The sequence below is a fragment of the Macrobrachium nipponense genome, chromosome 27 (assembly GCF_015104395.2).
Source record: "Macrobrachium nipponense isolate FS-2020 chromosome 27, ASM1510439v2, whole genome shotgun sequence".
In the NCBI taxonomy this organism is placed as follows: Eukaryota; Metazoa; Arthropoda; class Malacostraca; order Decapoda; family Palaemonidae; genus Macrobrachium; species Macrobrachium nipponense.
Window position 1 is genome coordinate 42,012,848 of NC_087216.1, and position 12,500 is coordinate 42,025,347.

Here is a 12,500-nt window from a genome sequence, read left to right on the forward strand (position 1 = left end):
CCTTGAACTCTGGGGTTGCCGTTGATGTCCCCTCTCCGCCGTCGTCTTCGGCTTGGGCAATCAAATCGCCGAAAATAGCGCTGGTCTTCTGGCAGATTGCCGTCTCGGTTATCGTATCGCCTTCGATATCTTTGTCCTTGATCCATACAAGAAGCAGCCTTTCCATTTCATTATGCACATGGCTCCTCTTGTTGGACAAAATAGTCACGCCCTTGGAAGGTGTAGCTGCTTTGATGGCTTCCTTCTGCTTAAGGATGGTGCCTATCGTCGACGGATTTCGGCCGTATTCCTTAGCGATCACACTCAACCGCAAGCCAGCTTCATACTTTTTTATTATCTCCATCTTTGTCTCCATAGAAAGCATTCTCTTCTTTCTGTGAACTTCAGCAACTTTCTTGGGACCCATGACTATATGTACTGTACGTAATTAAGTTACGTATGTAGTACGTATACTAATTAGGTTCTCACAACTTGATAAAGTAGCACAATGAAATCACTAACGAATTTACGATACTAAACAAAATCGTTGGACCGAATGAATGCCGCATGCGTACAATAAAGCTTCGGGTGCGAAGTGGCTGAGCGAAGGCACGCCACCACGTAAGATGCATGATGGGAGGGATGCTGTCCAATAGGAGAGAAGGATCTCATGGCTTGCCTAGCATCAGGAACCAATGGGAGAGCAGGAGGATGGTGGCGAGTCTACTAGAACTAAGATGGCGGCGCGCGGCGCGAGTTTCAAAATTGTTATCGGGCGAATCTCGGACTTTCAAAAACCTTTCGTATCTTGAAAACTTTTCGTATGTAGAGCAGTAAAAATTTTCGTGTTAGCTTTCGTATCTCGAGTTTTTCGTAAGTTAAGCCTTTTGTATCTCGAGGTACCACTGTATTACCTTCACAGAACAGGGATTACTTGGACCTTCAAACAGTCTTTGGTGTTCAGTTAAAAACTCTTCATGTCCACTCTAAGAATGCCTTTGCCTTCTTTGTAGAGATCTCATCTCGGAAGCTCAATCCTTAGTTGGAGATGAAGTTATTCTAATTTGTAAGGTGAAAGCCCATGAAATAAGGCCAGTTGCAACTTTTTTAGCGTCCAAACACATTTATACCTCTTGTCTATCATTCAAGCGACATTTTGGAAGTGTAAATCTGTTTTCGCTTCACATTACCTATATGATTTAGAAACGGTTTTTGATAAGTAGCTTGGGTCTGTTTACAATGGCTGGCGTGGTGTTAGGGGAGGAAATGTAGGGAGCAAGTCTCCTTTCATATTTTTCTCTTTGTTTTGACAAAGGGTGTTGAGTTGTAGTGGAGCCTGGAAGTACTAGGTACTTGGAGTACACTCCAGTGTATTTCTATTAATGGTTGTGTAATGTATAATGATGATTTTATACATCTTTTGGGTATAGGTGATAGAATCTTTAATCTGGCTGATTTTGTGCACCCTGGTCAGGGCCAACTTGATTTCTTTGCTAGCCATCAGAATTGTCCTTTGCTGCAAAGTCCCCAGTGAAGTAGAAGGTGCACCATGGCTATACTGCTACACCTCTACACAATAAGATGAGCACCAAACCAGAGGCAGTATTCACCTGCAGCAGCTCTCTTATCGGGTAAGGAAACAACAAACATCGTATTAATGTTAGCAATGTTTTTCTGTTCTCATTTTTCTGTTCTCAAATTCATTACTATTCCTAATGTTTTGGGGTAGATATGTCCATACATCCCACCTCCTGTTAATGTGGGAATCAGCTGTGGAATTACTGGGTAAGTTACTTATATAAAATTGACATTTTTATTTAAAATAAGGTTTTATATATACATACATAGCCAGTAATCACTTGATCGGAGCACACCCTCCTCCCCCCGCATGGTCACATGGGCATAAACAGATTCAGCTCTTTGCTAAGTTGTTCCTCTCTGTACCCCTTTTAGTGGGGAGGTCTTGTCACCTACCCAAGATAAACAGCGTGACCTACGAATTTTAACATTTTAACTGCTGAGCGAGTGAAACTCTTAGCTATGTAATTACTAGGTAAGTATATATAAAACCTTATTTGATTATATAAAATGTCATTTTGGTAATGTTCTGAAGTCTTAGTAATTATGACCTTCCTTTCTTTCAGTAATCGTGTCCTCATCATTGTAACTACTATAGGAAAGATTGGGAATCTGTTTTCATTACGACAGTCTTCTTCACAAGCAGTTGCAGTCAGCTCTCCCAATCCCAAATTCATTTATGAAATTGAGTAAGTATATTCCCATGCTGGGTTCATATGTAGACTTACAGTAGATAAGATTTTATTTTAGTATTGATGGTAACGATGAAAACAGATCATCAGAAAGGAGGCTGATATAGAAGATTTTTGAGTTTTTGATTAGGTAAAAAAAATGCCCACAATTTTTTCCATATATATATCTACTTGGCAGTGCAGCAGTGCTTGGTTTATTTCATTTTGTTCTATATTGATTTGAAGTTTGAAATTTAGAGCTTGATCAGTTCATGGAAGGGAATTTCAGCGATACAGTAAGAATGCAGAGCATCTTGAAATATTAGTGGAGAGATGTTTCATTTTTCAGAAACTATATTGTCTTGAATTACACATGTTAAGTATTACATTATAAAAGATATACAGATCAGTTATCGGCAGATTTGGTTATTGGCGATCAGGTTTTATGGGGCTTGTCTAGCGCCATAAAATCTGCTATTTATGGCGCCATAATTGGCTGAGTTCTGGTTATCGGCGCCATAAGGCTCCTTATGGCCCCAATAAGAGTTATGGCACCATAACTTACCTAACAGAGGTGTCATAAGGGTGCTTATGGCGCCGATAACTGGCTATTGGTACCATAAATTCCATTATGGTGCCATAAAACGGAGTTTTGATTAATTACGGTTTTTGCTTATCGGCATACCCCCAGGAACGGAACCCCCTCAATAACTGGGGTCTGCCTGTATTTGTTAAAGGAGTTGAGAGGGAATGATACCAAGTAAGTTTTGAGAAATTTTTGAAGGTAAAAGAAAAAATTATTTATGATATCAAATATAGATGAGCCAGTACTATTATATAATATTAAATTTCTACAGGTGTATTCTAGGTGCAGAAACTGAAGAGATTAAATTGGCTGTACGTTCATTAGCAGAAAAGTTGTGCATCGGTAAACCAGCATTATTGTCCTTAACACTGCCAGTGTTGGATTATAATACTGTCTCCCAGATTGCTGACGCGATAGTTGAACATAAGTGCTGGTAGGCATAAGGTATGTATTTTAATCTGGTGCAGGTAATTTTGGAAATAGGACTTGAATCATTAATTTGAAGTGACTTTTGATAAGACACAGCAACACAAATGATTTCAGTGGTAACAAATGCACATGAATGTGGGTTACAGATAATACTGGGTTCTAAATTGAAAACTTTGGAGGGAATTATGAAAATCAGTTACTGTTTATTATGTTTATGGTACCAGTATAATAATTGTGCAGATTCAGTGATATGCTGAATGGCACAAGAATTGGTGATTGGACTATTGTACATGCATGTAGTTGTCTTGGAAACTAACTAGCAAAATAATTTTTTTAAAAATGCAAATTTATATATTAATAAACATTACCTGAATATATTTATCTAGCCCTAAATCCCCAAAACTGCACCAAAATTTACCACATTGGCAACCCTCTTATATCTCCTATTCTGTCCGCTAGTTGGCAACACTGCTGTTTGACAGTTACAAAACCTGCCCTTTAAAATCGGCTGTTAACAAGCACCTGTGTTGTTAACATCATGGCCACTCTTTATAAATTTCCAAAACCTTTTGTGCTGTTAAAGCTCTTATTATTTTTTAATGTGGCTTTATGTTTATTTACCATTTATGAAATCCTCGAAATTAGTGAATTAACTTTTATTTCTTCATTGTGGATTGTATTTTATTTTGACAAACTTTTGCACAACCTGAATTACTTAGTGACATGTTCCATGGATAGCCAAAATGGTTTGACTCTTTGTTCTGCCAGCAACATCAGGAATTGCCCGGTTTGTGGGACAAGGATGAGTAGCAGGGAGTATGATCCCCGGGACATTTGTAACTCTTGTCGTGGACAGGTTTGTGACTTGACTTCTTATTGTGACTTATGTAAGTCTTGGTCTGACGTAGAAATGACGGCGTATATGAAAGCATCAAAGAATCTTGCAGCATAAAAGATTTGATTTATACGCTAATGGTTCTGGTTCTTCAGTTTCGGAATCATGTGATTCCGATTCCGAATTAATTGATGTTTTGCCACCTGTACAACCAGTAACTAATGAAGTTGTTTCTGATTTTGACTGAAAATTTTTGGCGATACAAACTAGTTGGAATAAGAAAATTGAAACATTCCAGCTTAGTTTAGATAGAGGCATTTCAGCCAAGTTTAACAAGCTTTCAGAAAATTTTAAAGCAGTTTTACTAGGATGTTTAACAATCTTTTAGATTCATTTTCAGCTCCTCGTCAAATACCTGTCGACAGCGCCCTGGGTAATGGTGCAACAGATACCCCGGCTTGTGAACCCTGTCATGGCGAAGGCCTAGGTTGGTTCCGGTCCAGGCAGGTGCCTGACAATTCTTTACCCAATGTGTCCCCTGTTAGTCCCGTAACAGTGCCAAAGGGCACTTATTTTGGAAGAAGTGGAAAGGGGTATTAATGTTAGACCTAAGACAGCTAGTCATCAGGGTGTTTCTTTGGGGAAAGTTTCATAGTTAGGTTCTGATGATGATGATGATGATGATGACATGGATTTGTTTGATGTTGGTGTTTTGTTGAATGGCAGTCATGATGTTGAGTTCAAGAAACTTTTATGTAGCTTTGAGTTTTCTTCCTCAGGTGAGGCCTAAAGAGCAGAAACAGTCTCCACCTTGCTGTATTACATAATGGATTTTTCTTGATGGTCCTTCCCAGTCGCAGGAATTTTTACGTTTTCCCTTTGCTCAGAGGTTTGTGAGGGTGAGGGCGGACGTCAAAGCTATTCTTCGAAGGTGATTGGGGAAGGGATAGGAAGTTCTCTTCTCTTCTACAACACTAGAGAGGTGTTTATCAGGTGGTGGATTTTGTCTGACTTTCGGGTCAGCTTATGCCTTCAAAGTCTCGCTCAAAGACTTTATTGCCATGGAGTCTGTTGTGAGCTCCTTGCAGGAGTCTCAGCCATACAACATGTGGGTCCTTGGAGGTCTTTTAATGTATGTCAAGAACTCTGGTTTTATTCCTCCCGATGCTCCTCTTTTTGTGAAATTTTGCTTGTCTATTTCAATTACTTCTGTATATCAGAATGAGCTTGCTGCTGCTATGCAGGTCTTTATCGTTTCTCTAAGGCATAACCTTTATTTATTGCAGTTACCCTCTTCTGTTTGGAGATGCAGAGAAATTGTATATTGTCCTCTTCTCCTTTTGGCTCCTTTTGGCAATTCCCTTTTTGATATGTCTGTGCTTTCTGAGGTTTTGAAAGAACATCAAGGCAATGCCCCTTCCGAAGCTCACTGGGTCTTATCAAGAGCTTTTTTCTTGGGTTTTCCTCCTTATTCTTCTGGCTTGTTTCTCCTGAGTGCATCTTTGAAACGCGGGAGAGGTTTTGGGAGCGGGTTTAAGGGCAGAGGAAGAGCTCAACCTCCGGGAGGTCCTTCTTCTTCTTCTTCCTTGTTTGTGCATAAGAAGTTTTGAAAGTAGGAGTCACTTCCTCGCCCAGAAACCACAGTAGGAGTTTGTCTCTCTCGCCATTGGTCAGCTTGGCAGGGCTCAAACCTTGTATAAGGAACTTTTGGCCCTCTTGGAGAAGGATGCCATAGAGTGAGCTCCTCCTTCTCCCGGGATTTACTAGCTGGTGTTTGTGGTTCTAAAGGCCTCGGGCACCTGACGCCCCATCATAGATCTTTCGGTCCTGAACAAGTTAAATCTAAAGTCCAAGTTCCGGATGGAGACGGTTCAGACTGTTCTTTCATCCGTCAGGAAGGGGGAATGGATGATTTCCGTCGGGCTGCAGGATGCTTATCTGCAAATCCCCATCCATCCGAAGAGCAGAACTTACCTTTGGTTTTTCATGGACTTGGAAGTTTTCCAGTTCAACTCCCTTTGTTTCAGCCTCACCACTGCTCCACAGGTCTTTTCTTGGGTGATGGCTCCTGTTTTGGCCATTCTGCATCGGTTTCTGGGTGATTGGCTAGTCCAGGCCGAATCTCTTGAGAAATGTCTCGGTCGAGGGAGATGGTTCTGTCTCTGTGTCAAGTTGGGCATTCGTGTCAACTAATTCCCAGATTTTGAGGGTTTCTCCTTCTCAGAAATGGATAGATAAGCTTTTAAATATGGCCAAAGAATTTCTGTTCTCTGTAATGCAGCCAGTCTCTCTTTGGAGGATTCTTCTGGGCCATTTGTCATCCCTTATCCAGCTGGTTCTCGGACGGTATCTCAGAATGAGGTCCCTTCTCCAGTCATGGGATTTTGTGTCCGAGAACACGATAGTCACCTCCTCTCCACAATGTCTAAAGGATCTCCGTTGGTGGATGCAAGTTCACCACCTCAAGTGAAGGATGTCTCTTCTTTCAGTTTTGCTGGACCTAATGTTTTGGTCCGACGCCTCGGATCAAGGTTGGGGCAAGCATCTGGGCTCCGAAGTCACTTTGGGCCTTTGGTCAGAGGAGGAGAGGATCATGTTAATAAATTGGAGGGAACTAAGAGCAGTGTACCTAGGCCTTCTTTCCTTTCAGGATCAGCTGTCAGACAAAAAGCCCAATCAATCCTGTGTTGGGCGGAAGAAAGGAGGATTACGTTGGTCCCTCAGTTTATTCTGGGTCATCACAGTGTCTTAATAGATGCCTTGTTGATTCAGAATGAAGTTAAAGGGTCCAAATGGACACTGCCTAGAAGTTTTCGACAGCCTTAGAAAGAAGTGGCCTGTCACAGACGATCTGTTTGCTATCCCATTTTCGGTGCCAGATCTTCTTCACCCCTTATCAAATGACTCAGAGTGCCGGGACTGGCGCTCTATTGCAGGACTGGGATGGCCCTCAAGTATATGCTTTTCTCTTTTCGCTCTGGTGAGGGCATTCCTCAACAAAGTGAGAGCAACCAAGCATCTGGATCTCACCATGATTGCTTTCTTCTGGCTGCAGAAGGAGTGGTTTCCCAACCTACTGGAAGCACTAGTGAAGCCCCCCATTCGTCTCCCAGAGAGAACATATCTTCTCAAACAACCTCATTTTTATCGTTTCCATCAGAGGCTCCACATGCTTCATCTTCATGCCTGGAGACTGTCAGGAGATTCTCCAAGCAGGGAGAGTTCTCCTCCAGAGTGGCTCGACAGTTGGCTCTTGCAAGACGGCAATCAACTAGAATAATTTATGAAGCAAAATGGTCGGTCTTCAGACGTTGGTGTAGGTCTCAGGGTCATTCAATTTCTAAACCTTCCTTACTGAAAATAGTTTTTAGTTCATTTACATCATGACAGAGGCCTGTTGTCTACATGTATTAAGGGTTACAGGTCGATGCTTTCATATGTTTTTAAGCTGAGGCTCCCTGAAATCTCTTCTTCTTATGTCATTAGAGATTTAATTCGATCTATTTCCCTATCTCGACCCAGTCCGCAGTTGTCTCCTCTGACATGGGATGTGAATAAAGTCCTTCAAGCCATGAGGTTCCCTCCGTTTGAGCTTTTGAATACAGCTGATTTTAGAGACCTATCTTCGAAGACACTTTGCCTTGTCTCTCTGGCAACAGCCAAGAAGTTGGGTGAACTGCAAATACCTTTTTTTGTGTGTGTGTGTGTCAGATCTGGAAAAGACATGATTTTGCCATACCTTCCCGAATATGTCGCAAAGACCAAATCATCTGATAATCCAATTCCCAGGTCTTTTGTTTTGAAGTTACTAGTTGACTTGGTTGGTAATTTGAATGAGGAATTAGTTCTTTGCCCTGTTAGGGCTCTTCTCATGCTATTTACATTGCACAAAGAACATTCAAGGTTGTCCCCATCATCTGTTTGTTTCACCCCAAAATGTCAAGAGACCTATGTATGTCAAAGAATAGTGTATCCTATTTCCTCAGAGTTCTTATCTTTAAAACTGGCTGTTCGGTTGCCCATGAAGGCCAGGTGCCGAGAGGACACAGTATTAGAGCGGTCGCTATGTCAGTAGCTTTTATGAACATCTTTGTTGCCAAGGTGCTTGAGGAGGCAACTTGGCGTTCTAATTCTGTTTTTGCATCTTTTTATTTAGGGGATGTATCTCTAGTTCTAGACGACCTTTGTTCTTTCTGTGCATTGGTGACGGCAGGACAGGTCGTCAGACAGGAAAATTAGGTAGTCTTCCTGTTTTACGTTTGGTTGCTACCTGTATTTTATTTTTTTCTGGTATTTGCATTATTTGTTTTTTGCATTATACCTTTTGTTGGCAGTTTTTGGTTGTCATAATGGGAATTAGGCAGTTAGGTATTTATATGTGTAGTTGATGACATAAGGACTGGCCGGTTTGACGACTCACTGCTTCCATTGTCAGTCTGACATTGGACTAGTCGCTGGGTTGTCGGTGCTAGCAACTACGCTTCTCTCAAAGTTGATTCTGAGTTAGGACTAGCCACTTCTTCGCCTGTCCTGACAACTCGCGCTTCTCCCATTGTCCGTCTGGACATAGAATTAATCGATTGGTCGTCTGCTGCCGTCTGGCGACTCGTTTGCCATCTACTTTTTGTCTCACCTTCTTTTTTGGAGTCAGATATTCATGCGAGATCAGGTGACTTTCAGTAGCGCTAGGTTTCTTGTTGACACCCTCTGATGATCGCTTAACCCTTAACGCCAAAGCAGTATTCTAAAAATCGTCTCCTGTATGCCGGCGGCGTTCGCGAGTGAGCGCCGAAGTGGAAAAAATGTTTTTTTTTAAATCACAGCACACTTAATTTTCAAGATTAAGAGTTCATTTTTGGCTCCTTTTTTTGTCATTGCCTGAAGTTTAGTATGGAACCATCAGAAATGAAAAAAATATCATTATCATATATAAATATTGGGATATATGACAGTGCAAAAAAAATTTCATATATAATTGTATACAAATCGCGCTGTGAGCAAAACGGTTAAAGCTAACGAGTTAATTTTTTTCGTTGTATTGTACACTAAATTGCGATCTTTTGGTATATAACACATTGTAAAACGATCAAGGCAACACAGAGAAAATATTATCACAAAATCATGCATCAATTCGTAACGCGCGGACATAAAAAAAACCTGTTTTCAAAAATTCACCATAAATCGAAATATTGTGCTAGAGACTTCCCGTTTGTTGCAAAATGAAGGTAATTGGTTGAATATTACTAGACTGTAAGTGTTGTAGTTTACAATTGCAGTTTTCGACCATTTCGGTAAAGTTAAAGTTGACCAAAGGACAATTTTTTTCTATTTATCGTTATTTATATGAAAATATTTCAAAACTGATAAAAGCTACAACCATGGGTTGTTTATTGTTGTATTCTACATGAAATTGTGCACATTTTCATATATAAAACTTTATGTAACGGCTATTTTAAAATGGTGCAAACATTACGACAATCGGACGAAAAAATTTATTATTTTTTTGGAATAGATACTACGCGGACGTAAGGAAAAAGTTTATTTCATAAATTCACCATAAATAGAAATATTGTGCTAGAGACTTCCAATTTGTTGCAAAATAAAGGTAAATGATTGAATATTACTAGAATGTAATAGTTTTACCTTACAATTGCGTTTTTTTACCATTTCGGTCGAGTCAAAGTTGACCGAAGGTTGAAATTTTGGCACTTATCGTTATTTATATGAAAATATTTCAAAACTGATAAAAGCTACGACCATTAGTTTTTTTGTTGTATTCTACATGAAATTGCGCACATTTTCATATATAAAACTTTATGCAATGGTTAATTTAAAATGGTGCAAACATTACGACAATCGGACAGAAAAATTTCTGATTTTTTTTGGAAGAGTTACCGCGCGGACGTAAGGAAAATGTTTTTTTTTCATAAATTTATCATAAATCCAAATATTGTGCTTGAGACTTCCAATTTGTTGCAAAATAAAGGTAAATGATTGAATATTACTAGAATATAAGAGCTTTAGCTTACAATTGCGTTTTTTGACCATTTTGGTAGAGTCAAAGTTGACCAAAGGTTGATATTTTGGCACATCGTTATTTATATGAAAATATTTCAAAGCTGATAAAAGCTACAACCATGTGTTGTTTTTCGTTGTATTCTATGAAATTGCGCACATTTCCATATATAAAACTTTATGTAACGGCTAATTTAAAATGGTGCAAACATTACGACAATCGGATGAAAAAATTTATGATTTTTTCGGAAGAGTTACCGTGCGGATGTAAGGAAAAAGTTTTTTTTCATAAATTCACCATAAATCAAAATATTGTGCTAGACTTCCAATGTGTTGCAAAATGAAGGTAAATGATTGAATATTACTAGAATATAAGAGTTTTAGCTTAAAATTGCGTTTTTCAACCATTTCGGTAGTCAAAGTTGACCGAAGGTTGAAATTTTGGCACTTATCGTTATTTATATGAAAATATTTCAAAACTGATAAAAGCTACAACCATGAGTTGTTTTTTGTTGTATTCTACATAAAATTGCACACATTTTTATATATAATACTTCATGTAACAGCTAATATAAAATGGTGCAAAAATTATGTCAAAGTGAAAAAATTATTTCTGAGATGTGTCGCTAATGCTTTTTAGTGTGAGAAGAAAGAAATTCGCACTTGTGCACCTGGGTAATGATTGTAAACAACACAACACCTTGATCCGTGAGCTTCCAGCATCCCCCAAGGCACGTGATTCAAAAGTTTTCGCCTCGTAGGCATATAACTATTTTTCCGCAAATTTTTTAAAAAACTTTTTTTTTTTGTCAACGTACCATACTTCCAATCGGCACCCAACAGACAATTTTCGTCGACATTTAATACGTCCAATCGGCGTTAAAGGGTTAACATGAGACCAGTTTGGACTGTCAGGCACTCATTCTCTGGGACTGAGCTGCCTTTCACTGGGCGCTCCTTTCTCTGGCGCTAGAAAAGCTAGAGTCAGGAGTCGCTCACGAGACGCTGTTGCTGCTGGCGACGTTGGGTTGTGTTGATGCACTCCATTATTCGCTTAGCATTGAATCGATGAGACAGTCCAGATGCTCATCCTTTGTGAAAGAGTCGCCAATAACCCGCTCTCCTCTCTCTCTTGGCACCAGTTAGAGCAAGTAAGTTGCTTACGAGACGTTTTTGCTGTCGCTGACGTTGGGTTGTGTTTTTACATTCCCCATGGTCACTTAGTATTGAAGCACTCAGCCTTTGAGACAGAATTGTCAATTTTTCCCTGTTCCTCTCTCTCGGTGCCAGACATTCATGAGAGAGCAGATTGGTCACCTGACTTTTGTACAGACGGACTGACTATGCACTTACTTCTTGACCTTTACTACCGCAGTTCGTCGGCATTATGGTAGGCGACTTAGAGGTATATTAGACTTTGGGTTGAGTTATATTAACTCGGCATATGATTCATATTTCTTTGTTGTTTTATGCCCTTTTATTAATTTTTTTTATTCTTTCTATTCTATTAATCAGATTATGTTGGTTCCTTCTATTCTGCCCGAAAGGGAAATTTTATTTAGATTCCCTCCTCCTTTGAATGTGGTTATTCGGGCTAGATGAATTATAATGAGGTAATGTTTATTAATATGGAATTTTTATAATAAAATGAATATTAATAATACTTGCCTGTATAATTTATCTAATCCCACTAATCCTACCCTACAATCTGCCTATCACAACTGATTTTATAGGGAAGGTTTGTAACTGTCAAACGGCAGTGTTGCCAACTGGCAGACAGAATAGGAGGTAACAAGTTGCCAATGTTGTAAATTTTTGGTGCAGTTTTGGGGATTTAGGGCTAGATAAATTATACAGGTAAGTATTATTAATATTAATTTTATTATAAAAATTCCATTTTTACAAAGTTGTGAGGACCTACAGATTAGTATTTTAATAATGCACATTTTTGCTTCAGATTTTACACAGTAGAACATGGTTAGATGAGAAATTAGTTTTCTAATCTATAATAATCTGTATTATGCCACCATATCCACTGTTATTTGTAACTGAGTAGTACTTTGCTTTTCATTTTCAGTTTTATGAAATAACAGGAGTCTCTGAAGTTACAGAACATTACTGGATAAGTGTAAATGAAAACTAAATAGAAGTTAGTGGTGCCTGTAAAAAGGAGTGGAATGACATCTGAAGGCACCTCAAACCTTTGAAATGACATAGTAGTAAAGTTCTTAGATTATACAACATTGACAGCAGTTGTGATAATCAAAGTTACAGGTAGAATTTTAATGCATTCATTTGACCTGATTACAGTATTCGCATTCTCCGGATTCGTGGACTTACGCATTTGTGGATTTCTCTCTGGAACATATCCCCCCATTATTTACAGGAAATTTCCCAATTTGCACTG

The 12,500-nt window shown here is 39.2% G+C and overlaps 1 protein-coding gene across 4 annotated transcripts in view; it reads left to right on the forward strand.

The window, feature by feature from the left end:
* Nucleotides 1-12,500, forward strand: part of LOC135201054 (GPN-loop GTPase 2-like) — a 307,395-nt gene that overhangs the window by 57,662 nt on the left and 237,233 nt on the right. For 3 of the 4 annotated variants that reach the window (XM_064229907.1, XM_064229909.1, XM_064229908.1), the window contains 2 exons: nt 2,124-2,246; nt 3,086-3,258. The gene's annotated coding sequence lies outside the window, so the exon portion shown is untranslated. Of the gene's footprint in view, nt 1-2,123; nt 2,247-3,085; nt 3,259-12,253; nt 12,368-12,500 lie in introns of those variants that run through there. The other variant, XM_064229910.1, reaches the window with a different exon arrangement.